Consider the following 14,189-nt stretch of genomic DNA (forward strand, 5'->3'; position numbering starts at 1 on the left):
CACACCATCCCTGACACTAGAAGCAATTTGCCTTCTAGCAAAAAGAGATCTCCCTCATGCCTGGGATTTGGACTCTCTCAGACCTATGCCACTTAGTTGAGTTTCAGTTTTATCAACCATAACAGTTGTGAGAGGGTGACAGAATTTACTTCACAATATTATTTTGAGACTTATTTTAGATGAATATATAGAAAACTACTTACACATATTTGGTACTTGGTATGAATTATCTCTACTACCTACCTCATCTCTTACAAGAAAACCCGTTTGTGAGGACTCTGTATAATGCCTTGTCAATCCTTCATGCCTCAAGGATAAATAGATACAACACTCATGTCAATTAGCCCTTCCTTTAATATCAAGTGTACTATTGGGATCAAGGTTGAGGATAAAATCCCACTAAGCACTGACTGAAATCTCACTGATGAACGGGAGTAGTTAAGGAAAAGAGAGGGAGGACAACTTACATTACATGGAGTAAGAGGTGGACACCTGGGACAAAAGAAGAGAAAATGTTAAAAAAAAATACATACATACACACATATATATATATATATAATCATGCCTAGGAACCAAGTGAAAGAACAGAAAATAGAGATGAGGAAAATTAGGATAGATTTATTTCATACATAATGACTTTTATTTTTAACTTTTTATGCCAGGATTTGCTCTCTCTAGCATCCTTTCTGCGCTTTGAAAGACTCTCCGTTATTTAGATCAGCCAGAATGGGGGGTGGTGAGGGTGGTGAGCAAACTATTTTTAGACAGAAGTTCATCTATTAAATTTTCTAAAGCAAGACCTATTCTGAGAAGCATAATTGAGTATTTGCAAGGAATACTTTGGAGGCCTCTACAGGGCAGCCAGTTGTCAGACTTCTAAAGACACTGCATCATTCTTGGTAACCGTCAAGAAAATGAATCATCACTCCTTTTTGTCCTTTCTTGAAGACATTCCAAGCCTTAAGGTTTTGTGGTGCTTGGGGCAGCATCTCTCTGTAGTTTTAGGCTGTTAGATCTTAGTTGAAGAATGTCAATGTGAAATGAGATTTATGTCAGCTTGTCTAACACACCTGACAAGCAATTCAAATATTATCCCAACCTGGATACTCTCACAGCGACCAAGGTGAAAATTAAGTCCTACAGAGGCTCAAGATGAGTATTTCCAAGGCCAAGTCTCCCCCAACTCCCGTTCTCCCTTTCCATGATTTAATAATAAGCATCTTGCTGCGAAAGAACATTTAAAATTCTAGGTAATGTGTGCATAATGCAAAAACAAAGGGAGAATCATCAAACGTGTCATATCAGTCGTTGTAATATTCTTATAATGCTCTTCTTTGTACCATTGTTCCCTTCAAAGAAGCAGTGACAATTCCTAAAAAAATAAATTCATGAAGCACCTTCTGTGTGCAAGGCACTTTGTTCCGTGTTAATGGGAATACAAGATAAAAGCAGATATGATTCCTACCCTCAAAATGGTGTAAATAACAGTTTAAGATAACAATGGAAAACATCTGTCAGGGCAATATGGGAGTTATTATCAAATGAAAGCACAACAATAAACGCTATAAAAAGTCTGAGAATTGAGTGACTCTAGCATTCCTGGTTGTTTAGGAGTGTTCTTTGAAAAGACAGTGAAAGTTTTCCTAGGAAGCAAAAGGCAAGACATTTCCTTTGTTACTATTATGATTTTTATTTAATAGGTTTAGGCTGAAAATAATTTATTACACAAATTATTGTTATTTGGGAGTTCTTTGACTTTAAAAGGCTTGCCCCATTGTTAAGCTAGTGTGTAATCTTGGACAAATCATCGAACTTCAAGTTGTTTATTTATAAAAAGGCAACAATAATACCAACTTTTTAAGGTTGTTGTGAGACTACTTTAAATAAAATAATATCTGAAAAGCTCTTTGCACAGCGATTGACACTGTAAATGCTTAGCTGCCTCTTAGGTTGATTATGTGGCCTTGATTTTCCACTTATGGTCTTAATCACCAAGTTTTTCTTAAGAGGACCAAAAATGTGAACAATTTTAATCAGCAATTCCTTTTATTGTGGTTTTTTTTTTTTTTACCATTTTTAAAAATTGAAGTATAGTTAATTTACAATCTTTTGTTAGTTTCAGGTGCGCAGCTGACTCAGTTATATGTATATATATACTTTTTCAGATTCTTTTCCTTTATAGGTTATTACAAGATATTGAGTATAGTTCCCTGTGCTATACAGTAGGTCCTTGTTGTTTATCTATTTTATGTATAGTAGTATGTATCTGTTAATCCCAACCTCCTAATTTATCTCTCCCCTCCCAACCCCCGCTATTCCCTTTGGTAACCATAAGCTTGTTTTCTATGTCTGTCAGTCTATTTCTGTTTTGTACATAAGTTCGTTTATATCATTTTTTTAGATTCCACATATAAGTGGTATCCTATGATATTTGTCTCTCTCTGTCTGACTTCCCTTATCGTGATAATCTCTAGGTCCATCCATGTTACTACAAAAGACATTATTTCATTCTTTTTTATTACTGAGTAGTATTCCATTGTATATATACACCACATCTTCTTTATCCATTCATCTGTCAATGGACCCTTCCATGTCTTGGCTATTGTAAATATCAACTATACATTCAGCTAAACAAGGATAACTACCATAGATGTAACTATTGTTCCCCTAAATATTTGAGTATGACTGTGTGAGTCAAAGTGATGTGTGGCACTTCCATGTGGAAACATCCAATTTCTGATACTTGAACCTCCAGCCCACCCCTCTCAGCGGAAGTGACTGTGAAAGTATTGCTCAATATGGAGATCCACTGCTAAACCATAACATGAAAAGCTGCTTCCCTGGAAAGAGACCCAAACCTGTAACAGACTTCGCACAAGTAAGAAATCAACCTTTGTTGTTTTAATTAAGACACTGAGATTACAATAATAAACCTCAAAAAAAATTACGGTAGCTTCACATTAGTAATGTTTTCAGATGAGATTAAAAGATTAATATAATATTATTAATAAGGGACTTTGTGCTCAAGCTAAATAAAAAGGAAATATCTGGGTACTATCTGGAGATGCTAATACATTACTTTCCCAGGCTTGAAAATACCTGACTAAGATCTCAAATAGTGAACATCGATCATCTGAATTCTATAATGAAATGCAAGCTCCCTCTCTGACTTCAAAATTTGGATTGTGATACCCCATTCTTGCCAACAAAGCCATCTGGCTTGGTAAAATTAATTCTTGGGTAAGGAACTCATAGAATTTCTGAGATAAACTTCTTGGAAACTTTTGGCAACCAGGAAGTATCCTTGGCCAGAACTCAGAGATCTGAAAAACTGCTTTAACAAACAGTGTAGCTTTCAATGTCAATGCCATGGATTAGCTTTGTAGCTTAGTCAAATCACTTTTCACTTGTCTGGGCTTTAATTTCCTAGCCATATGATGAAAGTGTCAGATTAATGATATCCAAGGTCTGTTTTAACAACTTATTAATGTGCAACCTGTAGTTTTAAATGAGAAAATAAAATTTCTATCCCATAAGCTAGAACTTGTTATTCTGGAGAAGTAAAGCCCATGATGAAATCTGAAAATATTTGTTAATGCAGACACTAACCAACCACAAAAAAAGTAGTATGAATTACCATTATTGCATAACAAGTAAAAGTGTGAAAAAATCCCTCAGATTATGATCATCTTGAGGGCAAATACTACTCCTTCCTAATCTTAGTATATCTGTGTAACATGATGTCTGATTTACATAGTAGGTGCTCAAAAAATTATTTATGGAGTTGATCAATAGATTTATAAATCTGCGGTTGATTAAATGGAATGGATGGATATTGAAGATATTTCCTTGGCATTTTTTTGTCCTATGTGTGTGTAACTTACTGTATAAGATACTCTTTGTGAGAAAACAAAGGAACATTGCGTAAGTTTTTAAATGCTTGAATAGATGGTATGCAAAGTAGAAAGAAGTAGGAGTCAAAAGTCTTTAGTTGCTGAGCTGGTGTGTCATCATTAACTAGTGGTGTAACTTTGGGGAAACCACTTCACCTGCTGAACCTCAAATTTCTCATCTATAAAATGGCTATTAGAAATTTGTCATGTCTCCTAAGTAAGAGTTGCTGTGAAAACAAAATGGGATGAGGTATGAAGAGGCTTTGAAAAATGAAAATATATGTCATTATGATTGTTAATCAGCCAATGAGGAGCAGCTTGTATTTCTGAGAATAAAGGTTCTCAGAGGCAAGCACTTTTTGCAGGAGCTGGAAATCTTCCTTTGGTTCTTGCAGTACCTTGAAACCTGCTTTTTATTGGGAGTCCTAGGCTCTCTGTTCTTCCTTTAGCAAAATTACCTTTCAGAATATCCCTGTCCTCAAAGCAAACACTGGTGTTATTTTCAACTAATAGCATTTTTTTTCCTATCTTGAAATTCTTTCATCAGATTTCCCTTCCCTTTCCAAACTCTAGATGTCAGTGTTCTCAGGTCCAACCTATGGGCTTTTTCTCCATATATATTCACCCTCTTTCAATGTGCTGTCGTCCAGACCTATTACTTCAGTGAGCCCATCAATCCCAAATTTAGGTCCGTCTTTTACCTTGCCCTGAAATCTAGACTCTTGTTTCCACCTGTTTGATCAACATTTCCAGTTATATATCTGATAGGCATCTCAAACTCAACAAGCTCTCAACCCCATCTGCCACTCCCATATTTTTCTCATCTCTGCAGAAGGAATCAAGTACCCAATAGCTAAGGTCTGAAAGTTTAGAATCATCTTTGATTTTTATTTTTCTCTCACATTCTACATCCAATACAACCATTAAAATTTTGTCTACTTGCTCATCTGCTCTTGCCACTTAATTGGTCTTCCTGTTTATGCTCTTACTCTATCACCAGAATATTTTTCACACAATGGACAGATTAACCTTTTAAATATGTGAGCCAGATCAAAGCATGGCATTGTTAGCATCCTTCAAATAATTTTCCATCAGACTGAGGACAAAATCTAAAATCCCAGAGGTAAACTTAAACTCCTTCACCATTGCCACCTTGCTCACTGCACTCAAGCCTCAAAGGCCTTCTGGTCATCTGGTCGGTGTTTGAACGCACCAAGTTTCCTCTCATTTGCGGATTTTGCACATACTGTTCCTTCTGGTCTGGAATGCTACTTCTCCAGCATCACAGTTCAGATCCTCACTCTTTTCAGGAGCTTCTCAAAAAGTCATCACTTTGGAGACTCCTTCCCTGACCATCATCTTCAAAATGCCTCTCCTTGTTATCTTTATCTCCTTAGCCTGCGCTCTTTTTCTCCACTGCACCATCGTTATTGATTTTTCTTCATATTTATTTTTTCAGATTGTTTTTTCTCAAATATCTATAATATGTAGATTTGCTTTTGTATAAAGAAATAAATATAAGCCTTAGTAAATCAAAATAACTGAGAGATCCAGGCTACCTACTCTGAGGCCCTTTTGCAGAGAGGCAAAACTCGGAGAATAAGCAAGAAGAATAAGACACACAGGCTTATAATTACTTCTTATTTAATTAGAAAAACTGAGAGAAGGTAAAGGAGCTTAGAATTTCAGAAATGGAAGAAGCCCTAGTTAATATGTGTTGGGGGGAGGCAATCTTTACATTTTACAGAGAAGTCTTAGGCGTGGAGGAGAGGAAGTCTTACAAATGTCATTCAGTAAATGCAAAACAGTATGTTGGGGGTGGGAGGTGTCACTTGACACTCCATCACATTTTTTTGGCTACACAGTTGAGTATTCATTACCACCGATGGTTTCAACAACAATGGAAGGTCACTGCTGTCTGGAAGGAAGAGAAAAGGAAGGTGTCAGTATAAGAATACTTTTCAGCTAGGATTGAATTATGCTTTATGGCTAATTCTCAAAACCAATGTTTAGAATATCTCAAAATACCATCCAAATTCTGAGATTGCTGCTGCTTCACAGTTTGACTAAACTCTATAAAATGAATGACACCATTCTAGAAATGTCAAAAAGTGGAAACAAACCTAGACTTGATTTTATTCATAATTTCCTTTCTGTCTGAAATCCTTGCTCAGTTTAATTTGAAATGACAACAACAACAAAAAAGTCATTGATCACGTCAGGTTTTCTAAGCAATATTTTGAGTTTGAATTACAATAAAGTATTTCTCTAATCTTCTGAGAGATGGCCACTGCATCTGCTAAATACTACATAAAGTAATGTTATTAAAAAGTAACGTTTTTAATTTAACTGGTATTGCCATTAACACTCATATTTCTTATAGTAATATTATTCTTCCAATTCCATTAGGCCCTTTGTGCATAGCCATGTTTATCCTGCTCTTCTATTATTTATGTTTAATTTGTGATTGGGTTACTTCATATATTTCAATTCCGTTATAATGCAATGTGATGATATAAAACTCTAGTCAATTGTATTTCCTCAATCAGTAGGATTCCATTTCTTTTATTAGCACTTGTAGTAAAGGGTCTGACTCCATTGTGATGTTTGACTGCAGACAGCTTTTAAGATCTACTTCTCCTTCTTTTCCTCCTGCCCCACATCTGATCAAACTGATAAGAAAGCCCAGTTCTCCCTCCTTTGGCATGAATGGAAAATTCATACTACACAAACCCTGTCCTATGCATGGAAAGCCCCCGCCGCTTCCTACCCCCCACATCCAGTATCATAAACACCCAAGCCAGCCTCCTTTCCATACTATCTCAAGCCCTTTTGGGATGAACTTGGGGAGTCTATCCTGCTGTACCCAGAAAGCCTCATTCTGTGAGTCACAAACCTTTTCCTACGCACGAGGAGCGTACATGGTGTCATCATTCTCAACATGTGAACCAAGTTTTGGGCCAGGATCCTCCATCACTATGCAATGTGGATACAACACTTGGCATTCTATAGGTTACTTAATCATTATGTAGAGAACTTACATAAAGTATAGAGGAAAAGATCTCAATTGGTCTACATCATTTTACTGAAAAAACAACACTATGCATCTTGTTAGATTTAAACTGGGTACAGCAACATTTTCATTTTATTTGCAATTACAAGCAAAGACATAAGGTAAATCAGGTGAGCTAAGTTTTCTTTTCCCTGAATAAAAGAAGTGCTGAGATGATTAATAGCAATAAGTACATTAGCACAGTAGTTTAAAGCTTAAATGAGCAAATTCTAATAAACCTACACACACATTCTATAGAATAAGAAATGGTGCTTATTAAATAAGATTATATTTTTGGTAGACTAAAATCAACTTTGTATTTAATATTTAGTGAATGTACTCAAGAAGGACTTCGTGCTGAGTAGCATGAGGTGGAATATGACCATCTCAGGAAAATGCTTGTCCCTTCCAAGGAAATAAAACCAAGGACAAATTTTCTCCACTTTTTAAAGTACTTGACATATTAGAATTATTTTCTCCCAAGATTTTATGACATCACTTAAACCTATAATTTATATTCCCAAAATAATTTATGTAAGATTACATGGTTGAGTTGTTTATTTACTGATGTTTTTTAAATTCTGTATCAGAATTGAGTTGGCAATAGTTTTTGGACATAACACATTATGATATGTCTGTGCAAGACCTTTTGTTCCTTATTATATGTTATTGCTTCTCTCCATATTAGGCTTGACAGATAAAATACAGGTTGCCCACTTAAATTCAAATTTCAGATAAAAAATTTTTTTAGTACACATATTTAGTATAAGTGTGTCTCGTGCAATATTTGGGACTAAAAGAAAAGAATCTACTACTCTTGCTTTTCTGTGTATGTCCCCTCAGGCTGAAATTCCTAAGGATGGGAAGGTCTTTTTAATCCAATATTAAATTGGGTATTAGTAAGTATTTAATAATCCAATATTAAATTGGGTATTAGTAAGTATTATTTATCTTTTATCTGAAATTCACATGTAACCAGATGCCCTGTAATTTTATTTGCTAAATCTGGCAACCCTACTGCCTACCCCCCAAACTCAATTCACACTTTTATAAACAGAGTCTTGTATATTTAATATGTATCTTTCCCATCTATGTTTATATATATATAATACATATGTAATATATATTCATAAAGTACTGTATATGCAAGTGCATGTTTAAAATTTAAGTAAATGTTATTGAGCTTTAAATCACATTCTGTTTTCCTTTTAAGTATCATTACTTTAGTACTTTCTCCATGTAGATATAGCTCACTTCATCTGGCCAATACACAGTATCCCACCTAGCCATGGACTATAATTCACTGAAGTTTTCCCCCAAGGATAACACCTAGGATATTTCACTTCTTTGCAAAAAAAGCAATGCTGAAATTATATTCTTGTTGCATGTGCCCCTCTGCTCTTGTGTGGAATTTCTCCAAGGTGTATATTCATACTCAGGAGTGAAATCCTGCATGGAATATATATTCATTTTAGAACCATTTCAGATGGTTCTCCCAACAGCTACTTCAGTTTACACTCTCAAAATAACAGTGTGAGATTTTCTTTCTCTTCATCTTCTCCAACACCTTATATTATTAAACTTTCATTTTTGTCATCGTAATGAGTATAAAGTATCTATGTATTCTCTTAATTTTCACTTCTCTGATTACTAATGAGATTGAGAATCTCTTCATTGTTTTTTTCTAATAGATTATATTTTCCTGCTTCTTTGTATTTTGAGTAATTCTGGATTCTATCCTTTGCATTTTGAATGTTATATTATAGGCGGTCTTTGGGTTCAAAGGCCCTTACTCCTCAAAAGAGTGTTGTATTCATTTGCTTGTTACTTGGTTTAACAAATTCTCCTACAGAATGCATTAGCTCAGATCTCTGTGCAATTGAAGGCATTTTTATATGTTTACTTTGCTGGGTTCTTTGCTGTCTGTCCTATAAACGTGTACTTCAGCAATCAGGCAGAGATGGGACAAAGTTACAAGTACAACCTGACCACAGTTCCCCTTACCTGTCCCTTTTCTTTTGGATAAGTCCCTCACTTTGGGGCAATAAAGATCATCACCCCAGCTTCTTTATTCCTTGTGCAAGAAAGATGACATGTTTTTATCAGAGCTTCAGGCTCCTCCACATGGAATGACCAGAGCTGACCCTCAGGCCACAACTGCTAAGGTGAGGATCTCACCCAGTCCCATCTCTTCTTCCAGATTTCAGCTCGTCCCTAAAGTCTACCTTCAGTAGTTGCTTTTTATTTTATTTATTTATTTAATTTAATTTTTTTTTTTGCCAATGGTAATGGATATGTAAGGAGTTGCTTTTTAAATTTTGCTCAGAGTCAATAATTGTTATCTGTAGGTGGATGATGTACCTTGAAGTTGCTGTGTCATACATGAAAGCAGAACTCCTCATCTATTAAGTTTTGTATTTCAACAATTATATCCTTCACTTGTAGAATTCCCATGTTGTTCCTTAAAAAAAAATTCTGGTTACTATTTATAGCCTCTTGTTTCTCATATATTTTGTATTATAATTTTCTATTTCTTTTATTCTTTATATAATAATTCTAGTATCTGATCTCGGGTGTGTAACTCTTCTGTTTGCAATTTCTATTGCCTCTTCTCTCGGAAATGTGTGTTTTGTAAATATTTTTTTCATTTTAAGTTGGTAATTAGCTCCATTTATTCCGTAGAGACTCTAAGGGACATAGATTGGGCATGGTTTTCTCAAGATAAGATTTTAATTCATTTCTACTGCATGTTCCAAATGTTACCAACATGAAACAACATTCATTTACGTATGTATGTACTTACGTATAGATGTATGTATGTACGTACGTATGTATGTTGGCCTATTGATTATCTTATTGAGAAGGTGATTAAGGTCAGCTTCACAGTATGTGACCTATGCAGTCACACAGGGCCCCACACTGGGAAGATCATCATACTTGGCTTAATGCTCTGTTGTCATCATCTTGAAGTTTGTAATAATTTTTAAGCAAAGAACCTCACATTTTAATTTTGCGTTGGGCCTCACTGCGACTGGTCCTGAGGATAGTATACATAAGCTGCATGTGACAGCATAACCTATAGCCATAAATTCTAAAGAAATACTATTGTTTTTTGTTAAAAGTATTTCCATGGTACAGAGGAAGAAATAAATAAGCTCTTTCATTGCTTCAATTTCTAAGTAGTTAAATGTCCCCATGCCCACACTTTTATGGAAGTTGTACTTTGAGTATCCAGGAATACTGGGTCTCTCCATTTCTGTTCCCACACTTTAGCAGAAAATGTTAGTGATATGCACAGATTCCGTCAAATCCATTTTAACCTAAAGACCTTCATCAGAGGACCTCCTTTGGACTACCAGAGCCATTGTATTGAGTCTGCCCACAGAACTAGAAGTTACTAAGAGTTTATCCCCCCAAATTCCCCCTACATGCCCTTAGCTAATTACAGATAGCTGCAAGACTTTGAAAACCCAGTTTTCTTTTCCTTGGGTCAGGATAAATTATTTATTATAATATTATTTTTATGATAATAACATCTCAATATTATAATAAAATTACTATAACAAAAAGTTATATATTATATTAACTTATACAAATAATAATATATAATAACTAAATAATAAAATTAGAATTCCTCTGTGAGATCAGGTTGAAGCTACCTTAATAGGACTTTGCCTCAGATTATACCTTTGCTTGGCTTCCTCCTCTTTCCTCTTTTATTTTCTCCACTCTTTACTGGTTTCTTCTAGCAGTACTTCCTTAATTTCCTGCACAAGAATCCTTATTTGGGCTTCAGCTTCTAAGGAACTCACTGACCTGGCATAGCCCTGAAGACTTGTCTCCTATTCTTTCAAGACAGAATAATACCCCAAATTCTGAGTTCCAAATACTGGCTTTGATCCTAGGGAAGCATAGGTTTGCAAGTTCTCTTGTAGGTTTCTCTGTAATTTCAGACCTCTCTTTATTATTCCTGGCCTTTGGGGATTTCCCATACTATCTTGTGCACTCAGAAATGTATTTAAAATAAATTTGTTATGAATGTGTGTATTTTAAAGCAGCTAAGATATTTACCTGGACTTCCACAGTACTGGACATATAAGGCTTTTTGCTCTTTATTGCTAGCTTTTATGTTGAATGCTTAGCTCATGTTTTTGGTCTTTCTATTTTCCCTATCTATGGATTTAAAAAAAAATACATAATACATCCCACACATTTTGTTTTGCGTTGTTTCATTGTCATTTAGCTCTAAGTATTTTGTCACTTACTGTTCATCTTCTCTAATACAGGGGTTTTCCATAAGTGCTTTATTGATTTAAAGACATAAGTGATTTAAAATTTTATCCTTTTGGACATTCATTTCTAACTTTATATGTTTTGTGTATGTATAGGAGAAATTGTATGGTAAAATGTTAATTCTTTAGAATAGTTTAAAGATACATTTGTGGTCTAGCAAGTGACAGATTTTTGTGACTGTTCCAAATGGTACAGAAAATTCTCTATGTATCTCTGGATTATCCTCATTCATCAACTCAGACAAATTTATGGTCTTGTTTGTTTTTTCTGCTCTTTTTATCAGTTTCTGAGAGTGATATGTTAAAATGTCCAGTTACAAGATTAATCACTACATTAATCTGTCACTTGTTGCTTTAATATATTTTGAACTTACATGCAGTTACATGCATATATTTGCTGATTGTTCTATCTTCTAGATCAATCACTGTTTTTCACAGTCAGCAGCACTCCTCTTTGCCACTGATTATGCTGCTGTCACAGAATCTATCTTGTGCTGTGCTAATATTGCTACTCTATATTTCTTCTGGTTTACATTTGCCTCACATTTTTTACAGTAACTTCATTTTTCAGTCTTATATGTCCATTAAGAATGTTTCTTACAGAAATCAGTGATGAAAATTAGTTTATTATATATTTGTTGTTGCTGTTTTTGTTATAATACAGTCTGAGTATTCTCTTTGACCAATGAGTACAGTATATAATAAATATGTGTATATGTAAATATTATGATTTAATTTTGCCCCTTAATCTTATGCCTTCTAATTACTAAGCTCTTTTTGCTTATAGTTTTACTTCTTTCTACCTTGAACTAGAGAGATTGAATCGTGACTTAGTACCATCCACACTTAAATTTACTTTCCCTCTCCATGCTCAAAGTTTAGCAGTATATGTATTTCTCGCAGAGCAGCTCTTATTTCCCACCATCACTCTTAAATTTCGAAGTTATTACAAATATTTTTATAAGTAATTCTTTATTTAGGATATATCTTATTAAAATCTTAATTTATTTATATTTCGTATACTTTATTATTAACTCCCAGATTTATGCTTTGTCTTGCTGGGGTATAACCTTCAACAGCTCTTTCAAAGAGGCTTAATGTGGTAAAATTTCTGAGAAACTTTGTATGCATAGGAATATTATTATTGCATCCTCATTTTTAGATGATTACTTAGTTGAATGTAAAGTTCTAAGTCCCAAGTTCTTTCTTCCAGTACTCTGAAGATATTACACCACTGACTATTGCTGAAGCATTGACATTGAAAAGTCAGGTATCATTCAGGAAATTAATTTCTCTTGGCTTTCAAATGCTCCATTTGTAAAAGTACAAGTCTGTAATAGATCATGTGTAAAGAGGTTTGCATTAGTTAGAAATATTCCTGGCTGCAAGGGGGAAAGTATTAAGAATGGGTTGGTAAACACAGAAAAATGTATTTGTTTCACATAAAAAGAGGTCATGGGGCAGGAAATTCAGAATTAGTCCATAGCTCAGCAAACGCACAAAAAACCCATCAAGCCCTTAAATCTCAAGTAAAGGAATGTCTAGTTTCCCCATATTTAAAATGAAGGGATTGCTCTAGACAGCTACTAAGATCTCTTCTAACCACAACATTCTATTGTTCTATGAGCAATAATATCACATAATATAATCAGAGAAGCTCACAATAATAATTCTGAGTTTTTAAGAAATTAACATATCAAGCAGTTTGATAGAAGTATTTAATGTAACAGCTTTTTGCCTTACAAAGGCTGACAGAGCACTCAGGCAGGTATACATGAGGGAGAAAACCTTACAGAAATCCCTCTATCTCACAGTCTAATTTTGAGCTTTCTTCATTTGAAATAAAATTGCTAATATACCCAGTGATAATCCAGTTCTTAGGTATTGGCCTCCATTACTAAATTCACATGATACTGACCCATAAATACTAGAATGACAACGTATTCAATTACAATAAAAATAAAATCATCAAGTGAACTATTTGCCTGTGCCTTCTGCTCATTGCATTCTCTTCCTATAGATAATTATACAAAGATAGACATATTTATTTTCAGAATATGGCTTGATGAGCATGGGAACAGAGCAAAAATATCAAGATAAGCATTCATTCAGTTGTTCATTCATTCAGATATACTGGTTCAGAGCATACCATGTGATAGAAACTTCTAAGAAATTCAAAAAAAGTAAGCATTTTATTATTTAAAGAAAAAAGTACATGTAGTAAAATACACGAATATTAATTATTTGTCTCAATGAATTTTTCAGGTCTGTATCTCTGTGACTACCTTCCATATCAAGTTATAGTATTTCCAACAACTCAGACAATTCTCTGTGGTTAATATCTCTTCCTAACTCCTTGGCCATTATTCTGACTTCTGTAACATTAGATACATTTTGTTTGTTTTTGAACTTTATAGTCATGAAATTTTTACAGTTTATATTCTTTTGTGTCTGTCTTCTTTTGATCAAGAACAAATGTTAAGGACTCATTCAATACTGTTATGTACACCAGTGGTTTATTCCTTTTAATTTCTGAGTAATATTTCATTGTATGAATATACTACAATTTATTTATTATCCTGTCCATAGACATTTAGTCTGTTTCCATTTTTTAATATAATGAATAAAGCTGCTATGAATCTTCCTGTGAAATATTTTATGTACATATACACTTACTTCTCTTTGGCATATATGTGTGAGTGAAATTTCTTGGTCACAGAGTATGTGTACTTTAATATTTTTACAAGCTTTAAAAAGTTTTCCAGAGTGATTTTGCCATTTTAACTTCCCACAAGCAATGCATAAGAGTTCTAGTTTCTCCATATCATCACCAACACTTTATATTTCTCCAATAAATGTTTAACTCACCAGGTTTAGGGTGCTCAAACCCTGCGCGTGCCAACAATCAACTCCTCCTTGACCAGCTCCTGAAAGTAACCTTGAATCCTCAGA

At 34.4% G+C, this 14,189-nt stretch overlaps 1 long non-coding RNA gene across 1 annotated transcript in view; it reads right to left on the bottom strand.

Annotated features, from left to right (window-relative positions):
- Window positions 1–1,562: 1,562 nt before the first annotated feature.
- LOC111164365 (uncharacterized) overlaps window positions 1,563–14,189 on the bottom strand; it is a 61,096-nt gene continuing 48,469 nt past the window's right edge. Inside the window, exon 6 of the long non-coding RNA XR_002641990.3 lies at window positions 1,563–5,811. This is a non-coding gene — a long non-coding RNA (uncharacterized LOC111164365). The remainder of the gene's footprint in view (window positions 5,812–14,189) is intronic.

Source organism: Delphinapterus leucas, chromosome 17, assembly GCF_059928025.1.
Source record: "Delphinapterus leucas isolate spDelLeu-1000000601 "Yukka" chromosome 17, BTC_Dleu_Yukka2, whole genome shotgun sequence".
NCBI classification, from domain to species: Eukaryota; Metazoa; Chordata; class Mammalia; order Artiodactyla; family Monodontidae; genus Delphinapterus; species Delphinapterus leucas.